Source organism: Lithobates pipiens, unplaced genomic scaffold (genome assembly GCF_037356315.1).
Source record: "Lithobates pipiens isolate NorthernLeopardFrog02 unplaced genomic scaffold, aLitPip1_a1.2 Scaffold_13, whole genome shotgun sequence".
NCBI lineage: Eukaryota > Metazoa > Chordata > Amphibia > Anura > Ranidae > Lithobates > Lithobates pipiens.
Genome location: NW_027507718.1, coordinates 301,122,490 through 301,149,305, shown reverse-complemented (window position 1 = coordinate 301,149,305; position 26,816 = coordinate 301,122,490). Strand labels below are relative to the sequence as shown.

The 26,816-nt window shown below is 47.0% G+C and overlaps 1 protein-coding gene across 19 annotated transcripts in view; it reads right to left on the bottom strand.

Moving 5' to 3' along the window:
* BLTP1 (bridge-like lipid transfer protein family member 1) overlaps nt 1-26,174 on the bottom strand; it is a 454,074-nt gene extending 427,900 nt beyond the window's left edge. For all 19 annotated transcript variants that reach the window (XM_077476843.1, XM_077476844.1, XM_077476848.1 and 16 more), the window contains exon 1: nt 26,042-26,174. The gene's annotated coding sequence lies outside the window, so the exon portion shown is untranslated. The remainder of the gene's footprint in view (nt 1-26,041) is intronic.
* Nucleotides 26,175-26,816: the final 642 nt, after the last annotated feature.

Here is a 26,816-nt window from a genome sequence, read left to right as displayed (position 1 = left end):
TTAAAATACATTTTCTTTAATAATTGTACTTGACCAAGGATCTGGACACACAATTTTTGTTATTCAGGCACCCCTGCCCAACTGCTTATCACGATGTATGACTTCCACTGCAGTAGAAGCAAAGTTTGGTCCAAAAGATGCTCCCAGCCTGTTGACTGGACAAGAAAAGAGCAACAGCAAAGTGACTACCTTGCTCTCCCCTCTGGTTAATAGAAGTAAAATACAGCAGAACCCGATGCGCTCCTAGAAGTCACCATTTCTCCCCTAGTTAAAATCCAGCTGTATAACGGATTGCAGGAGACTTACAGCAAGAGAAACTGAAGTACCTAAAACAGTGTATAAAAATATACCAGTTGTCTTTTTAATGAATATATAGCTGCATTAATTGGATTGCTATTCTATCTGCCTGGAGTAAAGACTTAATTAGTTTAACATTCCCATTCCAATTTTTTGGTTCTGCTGAAATAATAAATACATGTGGGACAAAGTTATATATAGAGCATAATAAACGATATGATGCCTTAAGCCTCATGCACACGAGACGCAGTTAAACGCGCGTTCAGATGCAGTTGGACAGTTTTTTCAACTGCACCTGAACTCATTCAATGTTATCCTATGTGTCCATGCACACAGTCTCGTTTTTTTCCGTTTATATGCAGTTGCGTTTAATCTCGTTTTTCCAGAAGCAAAAAAATGCGTTCAGAAACAAAAATTTCTGCGTTTCAGACGCAAAACGCGGTAAAACGCGGCAAAACGCCGCTACCGCGTTTAGCCGCGTTTGCGTTTATATGCGTTTTTAAAGGTGACCTTTTTTTTTACATTAAAAATCTCAAAAATGATTGCAAATGATGAAAAACCATTAGAAAAATATTTTAAACAATTGCAATTGCAAGTGGACAATCCACAACTTGTGGCAAGTGACGTGGCAAGTGGACAATCCACAACTTGTGGCAAGTGACATGGCAGATGGCAAGTGATGTGGCAAGTGGACAATCCACAACTTGTGGCAAGTGACGTGGCAGGTGAAGTGGCAAGTGACGTGGAAAGTGGACAATAGACAACTTGTGGCAGGTGACGTGGCAAGTGACCTGGCAGGTGACGCGGCAAGTGACTTGGCAGGTGACGTGGCAAGTGGAAAATCAACAACATGTGGCAGGTGACTGGCATGTGACGTGGCAAGTGGACAATAGACAACTTGTGGCAGGTGACGTGGCAAGTGACCTGGCAGGTGACGCGGCAAGTGACTTGGCAGGTGACGTGGCAAGTGGAAAATCAACAACTTGTGGCAGGTGACTGGCATGTGACGTGGCAAGTGGACAATCCATAACTTGTGGCAGGTGACGTGGCAAGTGACGTGGCAAGTGACGTGGCAAGTGGACAATCCACTTGTGGCAGGTGATGTGGCAAGTGATGTGGCAAGTGGACAATCCACTTGTGGCAGGTGACGTGGCAGGGGACGTGGCAAGGGACGTGGCAAGTGGACAATCCACAACTTGTGGCAGGTGATGTGGCTGGTGACGTGGCAAGTGGACAATCCACATCTTGTGGCAGGTGACGTGGCAGGTGACGTGGAAAGTGGTGTGGCAAGTGGACAATCCACAACTTGTGGCAGGTGATGTGGCTGGTGACGTGGTAAGTGGACAATCCACAACTTGTGGCAGATGGCATGGCAGGTGACGTGGAAAGTGGACAATCCACATCTTGTGGCAAGTGACGTGGCAGGTGATGTGGCAAGTGACGTGGCAAGTGGACAATCCACAACTTGTGGCAGGTGATGTGGCAAGTGATGTGGCAGGTGATGTGACAAGTGGACAATCCACATCTTGTGGCAAGTGACGTGGCAGCTGACGTGGCAAGTGACGTGGCAGGTGACGTGGCAAGTGACATGGCAAGTGGACAATCCACATCTCGTGGCAAGTGACGTGGCAGGTGATGTGGCAAGTGACGTGGCAAGTGGACAATCCACAACTTGTGGCAGGTGACGTGGCAGGTGATGTGGCAAGTGACGTGGCAAGTGGACAATCCAAAACTTGTGGCAGGTGACGTGGCAAGTGACGTGGCAGGTGACGTGGCAGGTGATGTGGCAAGTGGACAATCCACAACTTGTGGCAGGTGATGTGGCAAGTGATGTGGCAGGTGATGTGACAAGTGGACAATCCACATCTTGTGGCAAGTGACGTGGCAGCTGACGTGGCAAGTGACGTGGCAGGTGACGTGGCAAGTGACATGGCAAGTGGACAATCCACATCTCGTGGCAAGTGACGTGGCAGGTGATGTGGCAAGTGACGTGGCAAGTGGACAATCCACAACTTGTGGCAGGTGACGTGGCAGGTGATGTGGCAAGTGACGTGGCAAGTGGACAATCCAAAACTTGTGGCAGGTGACGTGGCAAGTGACGTGGCAGGTGACGTGGCAGGTGATGTGGCAAGTGGACAATCCACAACTTGTGGCAGGTGATGTGGCAAGTGATGTGGCAGGTGATGTGACAAGTGGACAATCCACATCTTGTGGCAAGTGACGTGGCAGCTGACGTGGCAAGTGACGTGGCAGGTGACGTGGCAAGTGGACAATCCACATCTCGTGGCAAGTGACGTGGCAGGTGATGTGGCAAGTGACGTGGCAAGTGGACAATCCACAACTTGTGGCAGGTGACGTGGCAGGTGATGTGGCAAGTGACGTGGCAGCTGACGTGGCAAGTGGACAATCCAAAACTTGTGGCAGGTGACGTGGCAAGTGACGTGGCAGGTGACGTGGCAAGTGATGTGGCAAGTGGACAATCCACAGCTTGTGGCAAGTGACGTGGCAAGTGGACAATCCACAACTTGTGGCAGGTGACGTGGCAAGTGAACAATCCACAACTTGTGGCAGGTGACGTGGCAAGTGACGTGGCAGGTGAAGTGGCAAGTGACGCGGAAAGTAGACAATCCACAACTTGTGGCAGGTGATGTGGCAAGTGACGTGGCAGGTGATGTGGCAAGTCACGTGGCAAGTGGACAATCCACAACTTGTGGCAGGTGATGTGGCTGGTGACGTGTCAAGTGGACAATCCACAGCTTGTGGCAGGTGGCATGGCAGATGACGTGGAAAGTGGACAATCCACATCTCGTGGCAAGTGACGTGGCAGCTGACGTGGCAAGTGACGTGGCAAGTGGACAATCCAAAACTTGTGGCAGGTGACGTGGCAAGTGATGTGGCAGGTGACGTGGCAAGTGGACAATCCACAGCTTGTGGCAAGTGACGTGGCAAGTGGACAATCCACAACTTGTGGCAGGTGACGTGGCAGGTGACGTGGCAAGTGAACAATCCACAACTTGTGGCAGGTGACGTGGCAAGTGACGTGGCAGGTGATGTGGCAAGTGACGCGGCAAGTAGACAATCCACAACTTGTGGCAGGTGATGTGGCTGGTGACATGGCAAGTGGACAATCCACAGCTTGTGGCAGGTGGCATGGCAGATGACGTGGAAAGTGGACAATCCACATCTCGTGGCAAGTGACGTGGCAGGTGATGTGGCAAGTGACGTGACAAGTGGACAATCCACAATTTGTGGCAGGTGACGTGGCAGGTGATGTGGCAAGTGGACAATCCCCAACTTGTGGCAAGTGACGTGGCAAGTGGACAATCCACAACTTGTGGCAGGTGCCGTGGCAAGTGACACGGCAAATGCAAGTGTACAACTGCTCTCTATGCTGCTGCTGCTCACTCTGATCAAAATAGCAGAAATAGTTAAAAAAAATGCTTTGAGAGCTTGGGGAGGGTCTACATGATGTTATCTTTATAAACGCGTCTAAACGCAAACGCGTCTAAACGCGTCTAAACGCGTCTAAACGCGTCATGCAAACGCGGCAAAACGCGCGTTTCTAAACGCGCGTTTCAGCTTTTTTTTAACAGAGGTTTCATCTGCGTCTCGTGTGCATGAGGCCTTACATGACACACCTTGGTCCACCCTGTTAACATACACTGATAATCATAGTTTTGTAATATTAGTGTGGGATTGTATTGTAGCGCTCACAACAAATCTCACTATAACCGACGCCAGCCTGTCACATGACTAAGAATGTATGTAGGTGAATAAAAAAGTTATACTTAGTGCATTAAAGATCTAGTCTCTTGAAGTCTGTTAAGCTATACTTTTGGCCCAAGATGGGTTTATGTTGTACCTACGTTTAATATTCCAGACCTAGCCTTATGGTGGTATCCTATTGGTACCCATTCTGAATTTATACGTAGATGGTTAGATCTATGTATCTTGTATATTTCTATGTTTTTCTGCTTCTTGTAATTGTGAAAACTGTCTATAAATAAAAGTATGCATAAAAAAATAAAAAAAAATAAAAAGAACGAGTCCTTGGTGAAAACAGTTCTCACTTTACTAAGTGGAAAAAAGTACTCACATCTATCAGAGGCTGAATAAATAATCACATCTAATTTATATAGTAGCACAGGATATAATCAGAGCTCATGATATGTGCATTTCTAACTGTATACTCTACCTGTAACCTGCTACCAGATGAGATTATCCCTAACCTCAAAATATACTGTTAAAATCAATGGCTCAAAGAGCCATGTCATGAATTAGTGATGCACACAATCAAGCCTGGCACAGGCTAATGAATGTAATCAAATGATACCAGATACATCAGAATTCAGCTTGCCTGTGACCTCTGTCTCACAGACTGCACAGCAGAACACAAGCTGCATTTTACTATGTCAAACAATCAGGATTATTATATTTATAGTGAATCATTCAGCCATGAAGGCTCTCAGTCTCTTTCCACAACTGGGCCAGCTTTTTACTAGTGTTAATGGGGCATGGAATCTTTCACATTGTAGAAACTTCTGTCACCCAGTAAAATACAGGAATAACGTGACTCGAGGGATATCTATAAGATACATTTATGAAACATTAATGTGCTACTGAAATATTTCTCTTCACATATTCCCCCATATCCTTGCCCTTCGTACAACATTAATTAAAAAAAAAATCCAATCCCCAGATAGGACAGTTTATTGCTCTAGGCCAGAGGTCTCCAAATTGTGGCCCATGACCCGGATGTGGTCCTTTGCATGCATTTATCTGGTCCTTGGGGCACTATTCCACCCATTGACACAAATGATGGGGCACTATTCCTCCCGCCGACACCACCGATGGGGCACTATTCCTCCCGCCGACACCACCGATGGGGCACTATTCCTCCCACTGATACCCACAATTGGGGGACTTATTCTCCCACAGACACCACCGATGGGGCACTATTCCGCTCACTGATACCAACAATGAAGCTATGAATAAGCACCTGCCCTAATGATGTGAACAGTGTTAATTTATGCAGGCCATACTTGGGTCCGATTCCAAAGGAATGGTCTTTCGAAAATCAGAAATTTTGTGCATTTTGTGATTCGATTGTGCCACCACCGGTTTCAAAATTCGACCAACCAAGCCTTCAATTTCACTTGATGTTGCTATAGAAAAGATTTTTTGTGGCCGGGAAACTTCTTTTCTTGACCTAATGCACATTTCTTTTTTCAGTTATAATTTCTTGCACGATTTTCCTATTATTGATTAGAAAATTGTTAACTTTAAAAAAAAAAAAAATTCAGCATGCCCGATCACTCAAATTTTATGGCCACGTGAAGATCGACCATTATTGCGGCCCACTAATGGTGCGAGATGTGAAAATTTTTAGAATTTGACTCAAGTATAGCCGGCTTAAGGTTGGCCATAGATGGTTCTAATCTAAGCCAGATTGAGATTCGAACCATGAACGAAGTTGAGTGCACATGCTCAGCATCACATCCAGAGGTTGTCTTTATGGAAATAGACATATGAGTGCTGCCAGCATGGCTGCAGAGGTTGAAGGGATGGGGGTCAGCCTGTCAGTGCTCAGACCATACGCCGCACACTGTATCAAATTAGTCTGCATGGCTGTCTTCCCAGAAGGAAGCCTCTTCTAAAGATGATGAACAAGAAAGCCTGCAAACAGTTTGCTGAAGACAAGCAGACTAAGGACATGGATTACTGGAACCATGTCCTGTGGTCTGATGAGACCAGGATAAAACATATTTGGTTCAGATGGTGTCAAGCATGTGTGGGGGCAACCAGGTGAGGAATGCAAAAGGCAAGTGTGTCTTGCCTACAGTCAAGCATGGTGGTGGGAGTGTCATGGTCTGGGGCTGCACGAGTGCTTCCAATACTGGGGAGCTACAGTTCATTGAGAGAACCATGAATGACAACATGTACTGTGAGATATTAAAGCAGAGGATGATCCCCTCCCTTCTGAGACTGGGCTGCAGGGCAGCATTCAAACCTAACAACCCCAAAACACACGTCCAAGACAACCACTGCCATGCTAAAGCATGTCTCCAGACCTAAACCATATTGAGCATCTGTGGGGCATCCTCAAAGGGAAGGTGGAAAAGGGCAAGGTCTCTAACATCCACCAGCTCCATGATGTCTTCATGGAAGAGGATTCCAGTGGCAACCTGTGAAGCTCTGGTGAACTCCATGCCCAAGAGGGTTAAGGCAGTACTGGAAAATAATGGTGGCCACACAAAATATTGACACTTTGGGCCCAATTTGGACCTTTTCACTTAGGGGTGTACTCACTTTTGTTGCCAGCGTTTAGATAATAATGGCTGTGTGTTTTTACACTGTTATACAAGCTGTACACTCACTACTTTACATTGTAGCAAAGTGTAATTTCTTCAGTGTTGTCACATGAAAAGGTATAATAAAAGTTTTACAAAAACGTGAGGGGTGTACTCACTTTTGTGAGATGCTGCATGTACCTAAATGCAGATCATCATATTGGACATGTGGCTGCTCTCCAGCTGTCCAAAAAACAGCTTTGGAAACTGCAAGCCATTTACTAGTGCCATCAAGCGATACTCACAGTATCGCTCAGCCCTGCTTGTGTTATCTATATCTGTGGCTGTGTGGTGTAGATAGCATGGGATGACCGAGCGACACCATGAGTTGCATGGTGTTACTTGTAAACAGCCAGCAGTTTCCAATGTGTGGATAAATGTCAAAAGGTGCCTTGAATTTGAAGGTATGTGTGTTACATGTCTTTAATATTCATAAAGTACTTGACATGTTCTAGTATGAATTTCAACTTTAATGTTTGCTTTCCCTCTGATCTTTCATAAAGGACCTTACTGAGAGAAATACCAAAAATGCAGCACAAGTAGATTTAATGCAGCTGTAGAAATAAATGGAAGCGCTATGATAGGAGTGATCTCCAGTGTATGACTGTCCCTTGGTGTTTTTTCAGTTAACAATAATAGTATGTGCTTAGTCTATGACCATCTCCTGTAACATGTTCCTCTTTGTCTATCTCTAGTAGAATGCCTGTAGCCTCTGACCATCTCCAGTTGCATGCAATTTCTATGGATGGTCATATTCACAAAGTCCCTTAGCAGTCACAGGTAACCTTTATTAGACCCCTGATCTCTTTTCAGCCCTCAAAAGTATCTTATGAACCCGAGATCAGTTTGATCAGAAGCTTGCCTAGCTAATAACAGCTAGTAGAGAATTAAAAACTTAAAGGGGGTCGTAAACCTCCGGTGCTGCAGCTGCCCCCCCCCCCCCAGAGCCCCGATCTTTTCAGCATCGGGGACAAGCACACCAGCTCCAGCCGGAGTCTCGGGTCCTCTTGGATAGATTGATAGCAGTGGGAGCCATTGGCATGAGTGCCCACAGAGAAAGAGCTTCTCCATTGTGGCACTTAAGAGGAGGCACCAGGAGCGCCACGGAGGGACCCCAGAAGTGGAGGATTGGTGCCTTTCTGTGCAAAACCCTTGCACAGAGGAAGTATGTATAACATGTTTGGTTTTTAAAATAAGACTTTACAACCCTTTAAAAGGGAGTATAGCCAAAGTTTTTTTGGCTATACGTCGCTTATGGATTACAGTTTGTACTGCAATCCTGTGATTTGTTTTCAGCCAAAAGCGGGCTGAAGAACCCTGCTGGATGACATCACAGAGCCGGTCCAGGCTCTGAACAGATTGCGACCATATGGTCAGGATCCACCTAGAAGCCTAGACCAGAAGCTCCCAGCGATACCTTGAATCCCTGAGCCAGTCCCTCCCTCCCCTACACAGCCCAGCACTCAAGTGAACACTGGAGAGGAGAGCAGAGAACCGATGAATGGCAGATCGGAGGGGGAGAAGTGAGCAATCAGCTGTGTTTTGATCACTTAGTTCTCACTGCAGAGTCGGTGGGGGACAGATATATCCTTTTTTTTTTTCAATCCTGAACTTCTCTTTTAATCCGGCTTCATTGGTCACAGAGGAGAGGAAGGAATAGATGTTCCTACTCCTCCATCTGTAGCCAGGCTGAGTGAGTGTAGCAGTTCCAGGGCGGATAAAAAAAAAAAAAAAATCTATGATTTTTTTTTAATCAAATTCTTTTTTTTTTTTTTTTATCTGATTATTTCGATTTTTATCACATTAAATTTTAATAAAATGTTGCGGGAGTTAAAAAAAAAAAAATCTATCTAAAAGCTATTTTTTTTTTATTTAAGATATATTAATAAACTTAGTTCATGCAGCATGAAATGGAGCTTTTTTTTTTTTTTTTTTAAATCAACAAAAGTTTTTATTGATGAGAACTGAAGGCACCACACGGAGTGTTTACAAAGGCATACAGTCAATGAGCAGTAATATCTATTACAATTCCAACATTCTACAGAAGTTTGACAGTGCATAGCCATTGACATCAAACCCATGTGTTAAGAATCATTGTTCTCCTACCTAAGGGGGGGCTCAGCGTGTAAACAAGAATTTTAAAATTGAGAGAAACTAAAACAAGTCCCAAAACAAACGAAAGAAAACTAATACAAAATAACTCTCTCTAGTTACACCGCTAACCCACGTCATTGAAAAGGTTATGTGATTATTAGTAGGTCCTATCTGGCGTACCTCGCCAGGTACTTTACCTTTTTCCTGTAGTACTGTGCTAAAAGCGGTTCATCCCATTAGCAATCTATCTAGTGCCAGTTGTGGGGGTGTCACATCTGGAGAGCCCAGCCAACACTGCCATAAAACTTATTTGGCAACTTCCTATACTGATATGTATTTTTTTTCCCCCCACAAGGGTGGTGTTAACCTGTTGGATCCACTGTGTAATCCTAGGTGCACTTGTCGAGAGCAATTTTCTGCCCATATATAAAAGTCTTGTGAGCGCAATGCACATCAAAGGGGTGTACAGTCCCTCGTTAAGACTACCCAAATAGGCACATCAGTGGGTCTACTGCAAACCACACCTGGAAGACATTATTAATTCTGGCTACAACAGCACTCCAGTACCTCACCAATTTAGGGCATCTCCAGAGCAAATGGATTAGGTCTCCTGTGTGGGCCTGACATTTCGGGCAGATAGGAGTGTCTCTCCTGCCCCCCTTGTGCAGCTGCACCGGCGTGCGGTACACACGGTGCAATATGAACAAATGGGATAGCCTTTGAGCTGCAGACATGGACACTAGACATGTGCATTCGTTTTCGTCCGAATGCATTTTCGTCCGAATTTCAGCTATTTTCGTTTTCGTTTTGACAAACGATAACGAAAGCACAAAATCCGAAAAATGAAAGATCCGACATAAATAAATGCTTTATTTTCGTTTTCATTGTTACAACAGTTCGATATAGAATAGGAGATTCGACATGACTCTGACAACAATCTGTGTCTATAGAACCTGTGTTCGAATGTGCCTAACCTTACCTCTATTAGTCCAAGATTATATAGAGAAAATATTCGACAGAGAAAAAAGATTTGACAGAGAGAAAAGATTCTGCAAGTTACTGTCCTAAAAAGTGTTTGGGGACCCGGGTCCTGCCCCAGGGGACATGTATCAATGCAAAAAAAAGTTTTAAAAACGGTCGTTTTTTCGGGAGCAGTGATTTTAATAATGATTAAAGTGAAACAATAAAAGTGTAATATTCCTTTAAATTTCGTAGGGGGGGGGGGGGGGGGTTGTCTATAGTATGCCTGTGAAGGGGCGCATGTTTACCGTGCTTAGAATTGTCCCTGCACAAAGTGTCATTTATGCAGGAAAAAAAGTCCTTTAAAATCACTCGCAGCTATAATGAATTGTCGGCTCCCGTAATACAGAGAACACTCATTGAAAGTCATTGATAAAAAAATAAATAAATAAATAAAAAAGCGTGGGGGTCCCCCAAATTCAATTACCAGGCCCTTCAGGTCTGGTATGGATATTAAGGGGAACCCTGCCTCAAATTTAAGAAAAAAATTTGATGTGGGGTTCCCCCTAAAAATCCATACCAGACCCTTTATCCGAGCACGCAACCTGGCAGGCCGCATGAAAAGAGGGGGGGACGAGAGAGCGGCCCCCCCTCCCTCCTGAACCGTACCAGGCCACATGCCCTCAACATTGGGAGGATGCTTTGGGGGTCTGTGACCCCTCAAAGCACCTTGTCCCCATGTTGATGAAGACAAGGGCCTCATCCCCACAACCCTGGCCGGTGGTTGTGGAGGTCTGCGGGCGGGGGGCTTATCAGAATCTGGAAGCCCCCTTTAACAAGGGGACCCCCAGATCCCGGCCCCCCTCTGTTTGAAATGGTAAGGGGGTACAAAAGTACCCCTACCATTTCACAAAGAAAGTGTAAAAAATGGTTAAATAAAACAAACACACTTTTGAAAAATTCCTTTATTAAAAATAAAAAAATAAAAAAAAGATTCCAGCGGCGGTAATCCACTCTTGCTATCCAGCAACGGACGGTCATCTCTCCAGCGATGTCTCATCTCATCCAGCGCAGCGAATCCTCCGTCCTTCTTCTGTCTCCGTGGAGGAGACACTGCAAGGATTCCGGCGGCTGACGTTTCTTATATACGGAGGGCGGGGCCACCCGTCACCTGACCCCGCCCCCCTCTGACGCCGGGGTTCCCTGTGACGTAGGGGTGACCCGCACCCCTCTGATGTAACACAGGCAGGTTTCCGTTACATCAGAGGGGGGCGGGGTCACCTATACGTCACGGGGAACCCCGGGTTTCCCCTTGCGTCAGGTGACGGGTGGCCCCGCCCTCCGTATATAAGAAACGTCAGCCGCCGGAATCCTTGCAGTGTCTCCTCCACGGAGACAGAAGAAGGGTGGATCGCTGCGCTGGATGAGATGAGACATCGCTGGAGAGATGATCGTCCGTCGCTGGATAGCAAGAGTGGATTACCGCCGCTGGAATTTTTTTTTTTTTTTTTTTATTTTTAATAAAGGAATTTTTCAAAAGTGTGTTTGTTTTATTTAACCATTTTTTACACTTTCTTTGTGAAATGGTAGGGGTACTTTTGTACCCCCTTACCATTTCAAACAGGGGGGGGGGCCGGGATCTGGGGGTCCCCTTGTTAAAGGGGGCTTCCAGATTCTGATAAGCCCCCCGCCCGCAGACCTCCACAACCACCGGCCAGGGTTGTGGGGATGAGGCCCTTGTCCTCATCAACATGGGGACAAGGTGCTTTAAGGGGTTACAGACCCCCAAAGCATCCTCCCAATGTTGAGGGCATGTGGCCTGGTACGGTTCAGGAGGGAGGGGGGGCCGCTCTCTCGTCCCCCCCTCTTTTCCTGCGGCCTGCCAGGTTGCGTGCTCGGATAAAGGGTCTGGTATGGATTTTTAGGGGGAACCCCACGTCAATTTTTTTTTAAATTTGACGCGGGGTTCCCCTTAATATCCATACCAGACCTGAAGGGCCTGGTAATTGAATTTGGGGGACCCCCACGCTTTTTTATTTTATTTTTTTATTTTTTTTTATCAATGACTTTCAATGAGTGTTCTCTGTATTACGGGAGCCGACAATTCATTATAGCTGCGAGTGATTTTAAAGGACTTTTTTCCCTGCATAAATGACACTTTGTGCAGGGACAGTTCTAAGCACGGGAAACATGCGCCCCTTCACAGGCATACTATAGACAACCCCCCCCCCCCCCCCTACGAAATGTAAAGGAATATTACACTTTTATTGTTTCACTTTAATCATTATTAAAATCACTGCTCCCGAAAAAACGTCCGTTTTTAAAACTTTTTTTTGCGTTGATCCATGTCCCCTGGGGCAGGACCCAGGTCCCCAAACACTTTTTAGGACAGTAACTTGCAAATTAGCCTTTAAAAATGAGCACTTTAGATTTTGAATGTTGGAGTCCCATAGACTTTAATAGGGTTCTAAAGTATGCTATATACTAGCTCCGTCGAATCTTCTTTATACATTCGACAGACACCATAAGCCTTCAAAGACAGATTCGACCGTGATTCATGTGGATTTTCGTACGAATGCAATTTTTGAACGAAAAACGAAAAATAAAAACGAATTTCGGGAGTAACTAAATAAATTAAGTTTTCAGACGAAGACGAAATTCCGAAACAAAATATTTTACTCTGCACATGTCTAATGGACACCATCGGTCCCACCTCCAGGATCTGTTCCCACTGTTCACCATCAATAGGGCCAACATATCTTTCCCGTTTCTCTCTACATGGCAAGAGGTCAGGAGCTTGTATATACGATAGTAGATGGGTATAGAATCTCAAAATAAATCTTTGTACATTCGCTGAATGAAAGAATTTTGTTTGAAATTTTCACTTGTTTTTAAAATGAATGTAATATCCGAACGAAAACCACATACACTGTCTGAAAATTCCTTTCACTAAGAAGTTTTCTATTATTTCAAAATTTTCCCATCACTGTGGTTGTAAATGAACGTCAATTTGAACCACTTTTTTTTTAAGGTTATTAACCGATTAATCAAAACAATAATTGGCCAACTAATCGATTATGAAAATAATCGTTAGTTGCAGCCCTACTTAGCAATACCATGGACAGCTCTATAGAATAATTCCAAAGGGAAAGCAGTTTAAAGTGGTGGTAAACCCTTACAGACCACTTTGTGCTACAGGTAATCCTATAATAAGGCTTACCTGTAGCTACCCCAGATATCTCCTAAACATGCATGGTATTTGCACGTGCCGACGTTATCGGCACAGACACAAACGGAAGCAATGGCATGTAAGTGCCGTTGATTCAGTGAGTGTGCCATTATCGCGGGCATTTGCAGTAGTGACGTCATCACGGCTCTGGCCAATCACAGCACCGGAGCCGCGATACCAGGAAGTAACCCCCAGGAGTGATGTCGGCCACCAGAGAGGTGTACCGGTCCCGCAGCGAGGGCTTCGATCTCAGGGGAGTATTACATAATGAGCTAGTATGCTATGCATACTAGCTCATTATGCCTTTGTCTTGCAGGTGTTAGTTTTTTTTTTTTTAAGTAGGTTTACAACCACTTTAACTCCTCTATAGCACTGAAACGATTAATCGATATTATCGATAATGAAAATCGTTGTCAACGATTTTCATTATCGATTAGTTGGTCCGCACCATGCGATCCGGAGCGCTATTTGTGTCTATGAACACACGCAGCCTGGCTTGGGAATGCAAATGCATTAGTACCCCGCTTGCTAAGGAGGCACCCGAAGGTGGGAGGAGCAGACAGCGTAAGCAAAAGATTTCCAGAGGAGGAGGTGTGGGACCTTTCTGTGCGTCATCGTTGCACAAAGTGGCTAAATATAACCTTTTTTTATTTTAACGTAAAAAATAAAAAAATAAATAATGTTATCCTTTAGTATCACTTTAACCTTTTTATTTTCACCACAATTAAACAAGTCATTGCAAAATCCTATAAATCCTAGGCTCTAAATTTCCACAAAGTGAAAAGCTTTTACAGGAAAATGATGGCAAAGCTGCTGCACCAAATGGCTAATAAAGTCTGGACCCCTTGGGTTAGGCATTTACTTCCACCTACATTTGATAGGCATTCACTAGAGCTTTGATGTGACATTGTTGGTGGACTACGTGCACCTCCATCCACGCCCTCCAACTTCAATTTTCTCCCTACAATTCACTCCCGCCTCCCAGTTATGCTTAACCCTTAATGTTCTATCCCCTTATTGCCCTCTTTCCCCTTCTTTTCACTTTTTCCCCATTTTATTTTTAGTTATTTTTTTCACTCCCAGCGCGTTGTTCAGCCTGTGTCAGCCCAAGTGAAGAAATTCTGGAGGAGTCACGCTGGATGCCTTGCCTGCCCTCATTCAAAACTTCTTTTATGCAGGTACCACTACATTTATTACCTAATCTAACCTAATAACTAACTACTATCTAGTAGATAGTTTTTGTAAGCCTTTCCACTTGCTCGGCACAACCAGATTGTTGATTTAAATAAAAGGTACAACACTATCTCTCCCCCCCAATAAAATGCAGCTTATTACAAGCATAAAAACATAGCATATCACTGACGATTTGCGTCAAAAGGCGTCCCGGGACTCATCACGGCGGTCTGTTTGGAGGAACTTTGATCGGTGGTGAGCTTGGCGCAAATCCTCAGTGATATGCTGACTATGTTTTTATGCTTGTAATAAGCTGCATTTTATTGGGGGGAAGATAGTGTTATACCTTTTATTTAAATAAACAATGTGGCTGTGGGGAGCAGGGATAGTGTTATTTTTTTTGCTGATCCGAAAATTGATCCGATCCGTGACTCTGATCCGAGGAACGATCTGATCCGTGAGTTTTTTGATCCGTTGCACCCCTAGTCCGCACCTCGCCCCTTGCCGATCCGTTAGAATCCTGTGTATCCTCCCATGTCCTACGCATGCATCACATCCATGAGCACGCGGCTACGCCTGCTTGCATTCTCCACCCAGCTGACGTCCCGCCAGCAACGCACCTGCGCTGCTTTCGGCTCCTCCTCCCCCCTCTACCCAGAAGCCTTCCGATAGACCCGCCGCAGAGCACAGGCATGGCAAGCCCTTGCCGGGCCGCTTTCCAGCGCTGCCGTGATTGGAGGTTGTGCTCTGCACATGCGAGCATCCATCTCCCGGCTTCGGGGTGCCCTTCGCTCCATTCGGAGGAGTCGGCCGAGTCACCTGTGGCGGGTCTAGACTGAGACTCCGACGCACACCACCCCGGCACATGAAGCCGCTGTCACCATGAAGGGGTGAGAAAACCCGAGACACCAGAGGGGGAGGGGAGCACTGAGAGGAGGTGGGGCAGTGACACCATGTGAGAGGGGAGGAATGTGTCATCTATACTGGGGGGGACGTACGTGTGTGCGCGCGTTTGTGTATTTCTCCCCTTTTTAATTTTTTTTTATCCGATTAATCGAAAAAATAAATCGCCCTTAATAATCGATTATGAAAATAATCGTTAGTTGCAGCCCTACTCCTCTAACACATAACCTGAGCTCAGGGTATTGATCCCATAAACTTCCCTTTCAAAAAAGTATTAAAAAAAAGGAGGGAATACAGAAGGGCAGGGACAAGTTTGTAGGGGGGAAAGGATAAAAGGGAGAAATCACACCTTTTTTTAGCTTAACACGGTGAGCACAAAAAAGCATTCTCTAATAAACTATTTATTACAATTCTTAGCCCAGTACTTGCAATTTACAACTCTCAATGCTGGTAGCATCTACTCTCTGTCCTGCTTTCCTGAACTTCCAGTCTCCACAGGTAAGAGTTAAGAGTGGACGGTGCAGTCTGGAGTCAGCCCCTTAGCTTAGAAAATAGAGGTGGGAGGAGTAGAGGAGAGCCTTGAAATCCTAGGCTATGGGGCTGTGTGTTTTTGTATTGATTAGGCAGGCACAACTCTAGTCCCTGCAAGGGTGGCTCCATAGGGTGGAGAGAAAAGAGCCACTCAAAACAGAAAACCTGGGGCAGCTGCAGAAATGAAACTTTTATGGATAGTTTTATTTCCGCTTTAAAAACCCAAGGGTTTAAATGAGAATTATAGCCAAAGCTATTTTGGCCTTACTTAGGTTTGTTCTACATGCCTGTGATCCGTTTTTAGCCGATGCCGAGGCCTGCTGTTGACTGAAGTCACAGAGCCAGTCCAGGCTCTGAAAAGATCCTGACTAGATGGCCGGTATCCACCAAGAAGCCTGGACCTACACCTACCTCAGCCTCTCAGCAACCCGGAGAGAGCCTGAGCCAGCACTCCTGCCCCCTTCACAGCTCAGCTCTGCAGTGAGCACTGGAGGGGAGAGCCGCCGACAGTCACGGCTTTCTGCTCAGAGCAGATCAGCAGTCTTTGATCACTCAGTTCTTACTCCAGAGCCGGGAGGGACAGATGCAGCATCTGGTCGATGCTGCACCTAGCCACCTAGGTGGGTATAAAGGTTTGTTATCTTAAAATCCTGGTCTTCTATTTTAATATCATTTTTAAAAGCTTTCCAATAATACGCCTAAAAGTGTTATTTGTTTTGGTGAATATGGTACCATACTGCTTGCTGACTCTTCTCTCCCCCCCCCCCCCCCCCCCCTCACAGAAAAGCAACTTTTTTCCTTTTACTATTGCACAATTTACACAAATGCATATACTGTATACACGCATATTACGGCCATCATTTTCTCCACAGCACAACATGTAACCACTTTCACCGACTGTGGCAAAGGTATAACAAATGTATTTTTTATGTCCGTACGCAGTTTTACACTCAAAGTTTAAAGTTACTAATAACATCACACATAAATGATCAGTAGCATAAAACATTTTCATGAAACATTCAACAAGTTATTTCCCCAGATAAAATTAAAAATGTATGTACACTGCAACCCTGCTTGGTCTTCAGGACCCAAAAACACATGAGAAACTGAAGACATAATCCACTGATGTGGAAAGAAAGAAAGAAAAAGAAAAAAAAAAAAAAAAAAAAAGACACAGTGGATATAAAAAGTCCACACACACACACACACCTGTTGTTATGTCTGGTTTCTCTGAGAGAGATAGATATATTTTAGAGGTCGACCGATATATCGGCCGATATTTGGCATTTTTTTAATTAATCGGCATCGGCCGATTGTGCTGTTAAAAAAGGCAGATGATATATTCAGAGCGACTTGCAAATGACTTCTGTAATAGAAGTCAATGCAAGTTGCCTGAAGACAGCTGTGAAGCTACTTGTCTCCTCTCTGGGCAGTCTGCCAAGAAAAGATAAAAGAGATACAATGTTTCCACTTCTGAATGAATTCAACTCAGTGTGTAGAAGTTCAGTTTAACCATTTAAAGACTAAATCTTTTTTGACACTTGATGCTTACAAATAAAAATCCTGTATTTTCTGCTAGCAATTCAGAGATAGAGATAAATATATAATCTCTCTATGTTTTATTTAATAAATGTTTAAATGTAAGAAATTTTCTGTATCCCAAAAGCATGTAGCATATATTATATATATATATATTAGTAATTTTCTAGCAAAAAATATTGGATTTTAACTTGTAAGCAGCAAGCGTTAGAAAAAAGGTCGTCTTTAAACGCTAGCCGACCAGCCGCCGCAGTGTACTGTGACAACATGTCTCGGCTGCGCAAATCGGCGTCATGTTACGCCACTTCCAATTTTTGCCCACTCGCCCCCAGGGCCAATGCGAGCATCCGGGGGTTGCGATCACCACCGGGCTCCCGTGAACGCTGGGGGCACACAGAGAACCGGGATCTGTGTGTGTAAACACAGTTGCCGGTTCTCTGAGGGGAGAAAAGACAGATAGTCTGTTCATACAGAGTGCAGTCCCAATGACAAGAATCTATAGAAAGTATGAACAACAGACTAAGCCTACATTCACATGTCAAATCGCATGCCAAATCGGAGCCTACTACCAGCAAGGAGAAAACAAGACCGGTAAATCCCAAGACTCCTGTTCTCCTAGGGCCCCATCACTTCTGATTCTCAACATCCAGGGCAAAAAAGGAGAAGAGGTAGAGGACATAGCAAGAAATAAAACCAAAATTGATGCAGAAGCATCAACCAGGTGCAGCTTATAATACCAAAAAAAAAAAAAAATGCAGAAACTCTCATTGTAATGCATCTTTATTTAAGTCTAGAAATTATTGGAAATTTCAGTAAAAATTAAGTACAAATGGCTCTTCATTAATGTGCATAGTTATATCTGTTAAATGAATGAAAGAGTAAAATGTCTATTTGCAGTCTCTTCAGCTGTCAAATAACTTGCACCCGACTACTGCCTAATGACTATATTCGCCTCTAAACAAGAAAAAAAAAAATTGTATAAAGTGTTCAAGAGCTTCATGTAATAAATCATAAAACATAATAATGCAAAAAAGGTTCCAAGATCAAAAAAATCATTTTTATAGTGCAGCAAATACTGTTTATCAATCCATGGGAAATACAAAGTAGACATTGTGCAAGAAGAAATTGCTTTATTGCACTGGCACCAAAATCCCTGTTTTATAAGGCTTCATTATCGAAGATCTCTATAAGTACCACAAATTAAACAACCAGGCCTTGTGTTTGTTACAGAAAAAAAATAAAAAAAATAAATATAGGCATAACACCATTTTTTCCTGTGAAAAATTAGAACTATAAAATCAGAACTATATAAATTTCATTAAAGCGGTTTTTCACCCTAAAGGGGAAGTTCCGCTAATCTGATCCCTCCCCCCCTCCGGTGCCACAATCGGCACCTTTCAGGGGGGAGGGGGGTGCAGTTACCTGGATGATCCAGGTAACTGCACCCACTTCCGGCCAGACCGCCGCAGACACCCCGCCCCCCCCCCCGTTGTGTTCTGGGAAACACACAGGTCCCAGAGACACAGCGGGGGACCATAAGAGACGCGCAGCGCGACTCGCACATGCGCAGTAGGGAACCGGGCAGTGAAGCCGTCATGCTTCACTTCCCGATTCCCTGACAGAGGATGGCGGTGGTGGCAGCAGCGAGACGAGCGATCGCCCGTCATCTGCCGCCGACATCGCTGGACCCTGGGACAGGTAAGTGTGATTTTATTAAAAGTCAGCAGCTGCAATATTAGTAGCTGCTGGCTTTTAATTTTTTTTTTTTTTTTAGGTTCAGCTCCTCTTTAATTTGAATGAAACATTTTTCAATTTTCTTAAATCGCTTCACTACATCTTTTATCAGACCGATTTCTGAACAGGAGGGTCAGTGTTTATTATAAACATCATCTGTGCTCCTGAGTGGGCTCCCCACCCCTGACCGCTGGTTTCTGTGGTAAACGTCAGAGGGTTGTGTTGGGACCAAAGACAACCCGCAGAGAGATTTGCGGGGAACAACCACCACTCAATTGAGAGTTTTACTTCCTGCAGGATCTCGGCCTCTGAAGAGATTCCTTCCTTCTATCCCAGAGAGAAAGCATGACCGCCTGAAGTGCTCAAGTATGGAATCCTAAAGATGCCTGCTGTCATCAAACCAAGGACCCTCATACCTTGAATTGATATCTCTGTACATGCGCAGAGGCTGCTCACCTCTGCAATTATTGCTGCCACTTTTTCTTGTTTTTTGGGGAAAGGAAACCCCTTCCTTTTAAATAGGCCAGCCTCTCTAGAACAGATTCTAGCTCTTTACCAATGGACAAATTTCCAGAAAAGGGGAGGGAACAAAGCTTGGTCTTTGACACTATCTCCTCCCCAGGACTTCAGCCAGATACCCCTCCTGGCTTTTTATTTTACAGTTAACATCTCCTGACTTCATTAATCAATGCTGTAGACCTGGCTGAAAACAGACTCCGTCGTATCTGCTATATAGGCTACTGCCTTAGAGTTTGTAAAGTGAGTGCAGAGCTTTTTAAGCCACAAATCAAGGGTACAAACCACGCATGTAGTGGCTAGGGCTGGTTTAAAGTTAGCGGAGGAGGCTTCCCACACTTTTGCCTTTCTGTCCATTGGCTCCTTTAGGGTGCCTATGTCCTCAAAGGAGAGCTCTGAACTTTTTGAAACTTTAGATAGGGAAGCGTCTAGTCACAGGGCTTCATTATCCAGCTTCTTGGGTGTACCAAGATGGCAGCCGCCTGACGTCCGGCAGCAACTATGTCACTTCCTGCTGCCAGTGCCGGAAGTGACCTCATCATTCTGTGCCCCCAGCATGAAATACGTGCTGGAGAATGAGAAGCCCTCACTCCCAGGACCCTCTAGAACCACACAGCGGGGATGAGCCACGGGGAATCGAGTGGCGGCCTGCGTCTCCATCTGGAGAATCTGCTGATGCCATGTTATCGGATGGGCCCCTCTGGGCCACTTCCTCCACCCCTGACAGGTACCTCACTGAGGCTACATGGGGGGGAAAAAAAAAAAAAAAAAAAAAAAAAAAAAAAAACACGGGAGGGGTCTCTTACCTTCATCCCCTCGGGTCTCCCTGCAGTTGGAATTTTGAGGGGGAGAAGAATAAAAGGTCATCCAAGTCTCAGGGGAGCCAATGCTTCCACCAGGACCTTGGTAAATATCCTGGGGGGGGGGGGGGGGGGAGGAAGATAGCCGGAATGGCAGGGCCCTGAACTGGAAGTATCGGGTCTGCCTTCCCCACTGAATCGCTATTCTCAAATATTTTTGAGAGTTCTCATGGATGTGTAGGTAGGCGTCCCTCAGATCGAGGGAGGCCATGAAACTATTTGGAGGAAGTATTGACCTTACTGTAAAAAAATAGTTTACATCCAGAATTTTGTATGTTACCCAATTGTTTAGTAACTTTAGATTCAAAATTAACCGGAATTTGCCTGACGGTTTCTTCACTACAAACACATGCAAGTAGAAACCGTGCTTTATCACCTGTGTTGGGACTGGAACTAGAACCCTCTGGTCTATCAAATCACCAATTTGCGACAGTAAGGCCGTCGCTTTCTGATGAACTTAGGGAGGCTTGGTCAGACACATCCTCGTAGGTGGGGTGCGTTGGAACTGTATTTTCTAACCCTCCCCGATGAGCCTCAGAATAAAAAGGTATTTGGGGTAGTTTTTTCACCAATGTGGGAGGAACTGCCCCAATCTTCCCCCCACGGGAGCCAAGTCACTGGGATTTAGTGTTTTTTTTTTTTTTTTTAGAAGAGGAAATTAGATTGCCTTTCTGTTTTCCCCCCCTCCACTGGGGTTTTTTATTTTATTTTTATTTTTTTTGGACAGTCACAAGGACAGACCTCTAAGGGGTCAGCTCCTAAAAAAAAAAAAAAAAAAAAGTGTTTTCCTGGTGCCTTTTTGGTTTTAACAGGAAAGGCCTTCTTGTTCGCAGTGCGATCCAGAACCTTTTCAAGATCCTGGCCGAACAAGAGGTCTCCTTCAAAGGGAATACCGCATAACCTCACTTTTGAAGCTGGGTCCCCTGACCAAGACTTTAACCAAAGTGCCCTGCGAGATGCATTTACGAGGACAGCGGTCCTAGCTGAAAGTTTAACCGACTCTGCAGAAGCGTCTGCCATGTAGCCTGCTGCTTTATGCAGCATAGGAAGGGAATCCAGGATTTCCTTCCTAGAGGTTCCTCCTTCCAAATGCCCTTGCAATTGTTCCAGCCAGACCTCCAAATTGCGAGCCACTATTGTTGTGGCCATTGCAGGTTTTAAATTGGTCAGGGTTACTTCCCATGACCTTTTCAGCAGTACCTCCATCCTTTTGTCCATGGGTTCCTTGAGGACACCCATGTCCTCAAAAGGCAAGGTCCGTCGATTTTGCCCACTGGGAAAAGGCTGCGTCTACCTTAGGGACTTTGTTCCAGACGCAGGTGGGATCCTCACTGAAGGGGAATCTCCTCTTCATACTTTTAGGGAAAAATATTTTTTTTATAATTTTTTTTCTCTGGTTCCACCCACTCTTTAATAGAATCTACCAGTGTGCTATGAACCAGAAAAACCCTGGCTGAATCTTCCTTTAAGGTCTGATACATCCGGTCATGTAAGGGCAGCGAGACCTGCTCCTCTTTAATTTCGAGCATCTCAAATCACCCCCAATAAGGCATCAACCTCCTCGAGTGAGAGCCTGTATGTGGGAGAGCTTGTCCCTTGAGTTGGAACATCTCTGGATGATGCCGTCTCACTTAGGCCATCCAGAGAATCGAATTCCTCTTCCCCCGATTCATCACCCTCCTCTGGGGTGGAAGCAGGGGGAACTGCGGCTGGTTTTGGGGTCTCAAGGTTCACTAGCATTGATTGACTGCATTTCTTCCTGTACCCCAGAAATCAGTTCTTTACAGGCCCAGTAGCCTCCTTATAAACTAATTTGTCTATGTAGGCTATACAAAGGGGTTTAAGCCATCCTTCCTTCAACTTGTTCATACATAATGAACACCTCTTCTTCCCCCCTGACCTCTCTGGTTCTTTGGCCAAAGCCCAAGACAAGCTAAGGAGAGAAGAAAGGAAGGGAAACAGACAAGCTAACATCAGCGTAACCTTAGCAAAAAATAGGATGCCTTCACCAAACACCTATGTGCACCCCACCAGCCACTAACAGGATTCGCAAGACACACTAGCCCGGATCCCGTTTTAGAAAGAGGGGGGGAGGGGAACCACACCTGTACCATTTCAAAATACCTTTGCATTGATTAGTCCATCACTCCCCCCCCCCCCCCCCCGTAGGTACAAGACACCTCTGTGTTTGTCGACCTGAGCTGGTTCGGCTCCACTGCCACATTCCGCCGCATCCATGTCCGTTCGGAAGCTTGCCTGACCGCCTGGAGGCTCTTCCCTTCGCCTGTAGTGCAGTACGTTCGTTATGTGGCTGGCATTTTTTAAAACAGCAGCCAAAGTTCCACCACCACGCTCACCCCAGAAGTGGATCGTCAGAAGTCCCCTATCATCCTCGGAACTCGATGCCTGTGTCCACCCCCCGCCTCACTCGTGTCTAATCCGAAACCTAATCGTCAGGCGGGGGAACGCCAGCCCTCCCGGGCTTTCAGAAAGAGGACGCCGGTTCGTAGCTGCAGTCAACCCGACCGGGGGACCTCAGATGTCCGTCACCTCTCAGGTACACAGACCTCCTTCCCCGTCTCTTATGGGCTCTCCCACTGTCAGGGAAAGGAGAGCTCCAATCCAGCCTCCTCCAAAAGACTGAGGGGGAAGGGACGGAAGCTGCCCTTTAAAGATTTGGATTGCGTGTCCTGCCTCTGGAGGTGGAGCCTATATCTCTAGTGCTGTCCTAGACAGACGACTAGAGAAAAAGCGATTACCGAGCCCCTGTTAACATCATGTCATCAGCTGTCATTGGCTGACAGTTGATCACGTGGTAAGGGACCGGGATAAGCCCTTTACTCAGATCTGTGATCACCAGAGTCACATTGACGTGGGTGCCGTCATTCGGCTATAGCACAGATCTGAACAGGTTAAAAAATATATATACGGAGATCAAGGTTTGATCTAGGTCAGTGCCAGGGTCAGAGTTTGGGTCAAAGTTGGCTTCCGCTGCTGTCAAAGTCAGGGGGCCAAGCAGGAGAGCAAGAGCGGGGGGGGTTGGGGGCTGACCACGTCTAAAAGGTTAGACAGAGCAGTGCCCCCATAGCAAGTTGCTTGCTGTGGGGGAATTCAACAGGAGGAAGGGGCCAGGAGTACTAGTGAGGTGGCAAACAGGAGGAGGATCTGGGCTGCTTTGTGCAAAACCATTACACAGAGCAGGCACGTATAACATTATATATTTAAAAAAATAAAAATAACAAAAGGAAGAAGGAACCGTGCCCAGTCGGTGGTGGTGGTGTCAGAGGGAGGAACCCTGCCCAGTCGGTGGTGGTGTCAGAGGGAGGAACCGTGCCCAGTCGGTGGTGGTGGTGGTGTCAGAGGGAGGAACCGTGCCCAGTCGGTGGTGGTGGTGTCAGAGGGAGGAACCGTGCCCAGTCGGTGGTGTCAGAGGGAGGAACCGTGCCCAGTCGGTGGTGTCAGAGGGAGGAACCGTGCCCAGTTGGTGGTGGTGGTGGTGTCAGAGGGAGGAACCGTGCCCAGTTGGTGGTGGTGTCAGAGGGAGGAACCGTGCCCAGTTGGTGGTGGTGTCAGAGGGAGGAACCGTGCCCAGTTGGTGGTGGTGGTGGTGGTGGTGTCAGAGGGAGGAACCGTGCCCAGTTGGTGGTGGTGGTGTCAGAGGGAGGAACCGTGCCCAGTCGGTGGTGGTGGTGGTGTCAGAGGGAGGAACCGTGCCCAGTCGGTGGTGGTGGTGGTGTCAGAGGGAGGAACCGTGCCCAGTCGGTGGTGGTGGTGGTGTCAGAGGGAGGAACCGTGCCCAGTCGGTGGTGGTGGTGGTGTCAGAGGGAGGAACCGTGCCCAGTTGGTGGTGGTGGTGGTGTCAGAGGGAGGAACCGTGCCCAGTTGGTGGTGGTGTCAGAGGGAGGAACCGTGCCCAGTTGGTGGTGGTGTCAGAGGGAGGAACCGTGCCCAGTTGGTGGTGGTGTCAGAGGGAGGAACCGTGCCCAGTTGGTGGTGGTGTCAGAGGGAGGAACCGTGCCCAGTTGGTGGTGGTGGTGGTGGTGGTGTCAGAGGGAGGAACCGTGCCCAGTTGGTGGTGGTGTCAGAGGGAGGAACCGTGCCCAGTTGGTGGTGGTGTCAGAGGGAGGAACCGTGCCCAGTTGGTGGTGGTGTCAGAGGGAGGAACCGTGCCCAGTTGGTGGTGGTGTCAGAGGGAGGAACCGTGCCCAGTTGGTGGTGGTGGTGGTGGTGGTGTCAGAGGGAGGAACCGTGCCCAGTTGGTGGTGGTGTCAGAGGGAGGAACCGTGCCCAGTTGGTGGTGGTGTCAGAGGGAGGAACCGTGCCCAGTTGGTGGTGGTGGTGGTGTCAGAGGGAGGAACCGTTCCCAGTTGGTGGTGGTGGTGGTGTCAGAGGGAGGAACCCTGGCCAGTTGGTGGTGGTGGTGGTGTCAGAGGGAGGAACCGTGCCCAGTCGGTGGTGGTGTCAGAGAGAGGGAACCGTGCCCAGTCGGTGGTGGTGTCAGAGAGAGGGAACCGTGCCCAGTCGGTGGTGGTGTCAGAGAGAGGGAACCGTGCCCAGTCGGTGGTGGTGTCAGAGAGAGGGAACCGTGCCCAGTCGGTGGTGGTGGTGTCAGAGGGAGGAACCGTGCCCAGTTGGTGGTGGTGGTGGTGTCAGAGGGAGGAACCGTGCCCAGTCGGTGGTGGTGGTGGTGTCAGAGGGAGGAACCGTGCCCAGTCGGTGGTGGTGGTGTCAGAGGGAGGAACCGTGCCCAGTCGGTGGTGTCAGAGGGAGGAACCGTGCCCAGTCGGTGGTGTCAGAGGGAGGAACCGTGCCCAGTCGGTGGTGTCAGAGGGAGGAACCGTGCCCAGTCGGTGGTGTCAGAGGGAGGAACCGTGCCCAGTCGGTGGTGTCAGAGGGAGGAACCGTGCCCAGTCGGTGGTGGTGGTGTCAGAGGGAGGAACCGTGCCCAGTCGGTGGTGGTGGTGTCAGAGGGAGGAACCGTGCCCAGTTGGTGGTGGTGGTGGTGTCAGAGGGAGGAACCGTGCCCAGTTGGTGGTGGTGTCAGAGGGAGGAACCGTGCCCAGTTGGTGGTGGTGTCAGAGGGAGGAACCGTGCCCAGTTGGTGGTGGTGTCAGAGGGAGGAACCGTGCCCAGTTGGTGGTGGTGTCAGAGGGAGGAACCGTGCCCAGTTGGTGGTGGTGTCAGAGGGAGGAACCGTGCCCAGTTGGTGGTGGTGTCAGAGGGAGGAACCGTGCCCAGTTGGTGGTGGTGTCAGAGGGAGGAACCGTGCCCAGTCGGTGGTGGTGGTGTCCGAGGGAGGAAGCAGCTACACCGTGGGAACATTTTGCCTTTCCCCAGACACAGGATAGAAGACCTAGGTTCATCTACATACATGTGGAGCCCTACATGGTGAATTCTTGTGAACACGGAAGAATAGGACCCAATCTAGCCAGACACACAAAGCCAACTTGTAACAACATCAGTTTCAGTTTACAGGAAAGCCAACTAAAGACATGTAGAGGAGACAAGTGAAGACATTGTGGATCTCTGTAAATAACATGCTGTCCTCCCAGGTCACTATCCAGGAACAAGTGACTGGACAGAACTCCTAGGTAGGACCCAGAAGCCTGTGAATGGTCACCAGCTGAAGTAATGGCAGGTCCTCCTATTCTCTATACACATTATAAGGAGCTCTCCAGCCCACTACAATACTTGTCTCCACACAGAGCACACATGTAACCAGCCGCCCTCACTCTCCCGGTAATACACAGGTAGAAGTGGGAAGCCGCCCTTCCCTCTCTCCACCACACACTATCCGTGCATGACCGGAGCCTGACCCCACACACCCCATCCCCCCCCCCCACACCTTATCTCACCGGTGGCTGTGACTCCTCCTCCTCCTCCTCATCCCCTGTCAGCTTTATACACCGGCTCACCGCCGCACCCGGTCCCAGCCAGCGTCCTGAGCCGCCATCTTGCTTAGTGTGTAGGCACACCCCTAGGATCATGACGTAACCGGCAGAGGTATAGGAGAGGCGGGGATTCCCAAAGGTCAGCTAATGGTGAGAGAGCGGCAGAGACGTTCCGTCCAATCACGAACTGACTTTCAGATCACAACAAAGAGGGTAAACAGTGAGGATCGGGTGGTCGGGGCTGCGGGTGTCACCTGTGATCGGTGCCCAGATGCATGGATTATACATGGTTCTGTGTGTCCCTCTGTCTTTTCCCATATTTATCCCTAGTTGGAGGGTGATGTGTAGATTGGAAGTAAAAGTAAAGTTCAACTATGCAAAGTCTCTGAATTGTTCTTAAAGCAGTGTTAACGATCACCTTGTAAAACTACCCAATCAGTTAAAAACAGAATATATATATATATATATATATATATATATATATATAGACACACACACACACACACACCTTTTTTGTTTTTTTTACAAATGATCGCATTCTCTCTGTTATCATCTGCATAAGAGCTTGGGGAGGAGAAACAGCATTAGATTGAGCTTCCCAGTGAATGGCTATGCAGCAGGGTGTGTCAGGACAAGTCTGATCACTGGAGGAGAGCACACAGTGTTCCCAGCATAGCTTGAGAACTTACCGCGGTGTGTTCTTCTGCTTAGTATGGTCAGTTTGTAAAATGGCGTTCCA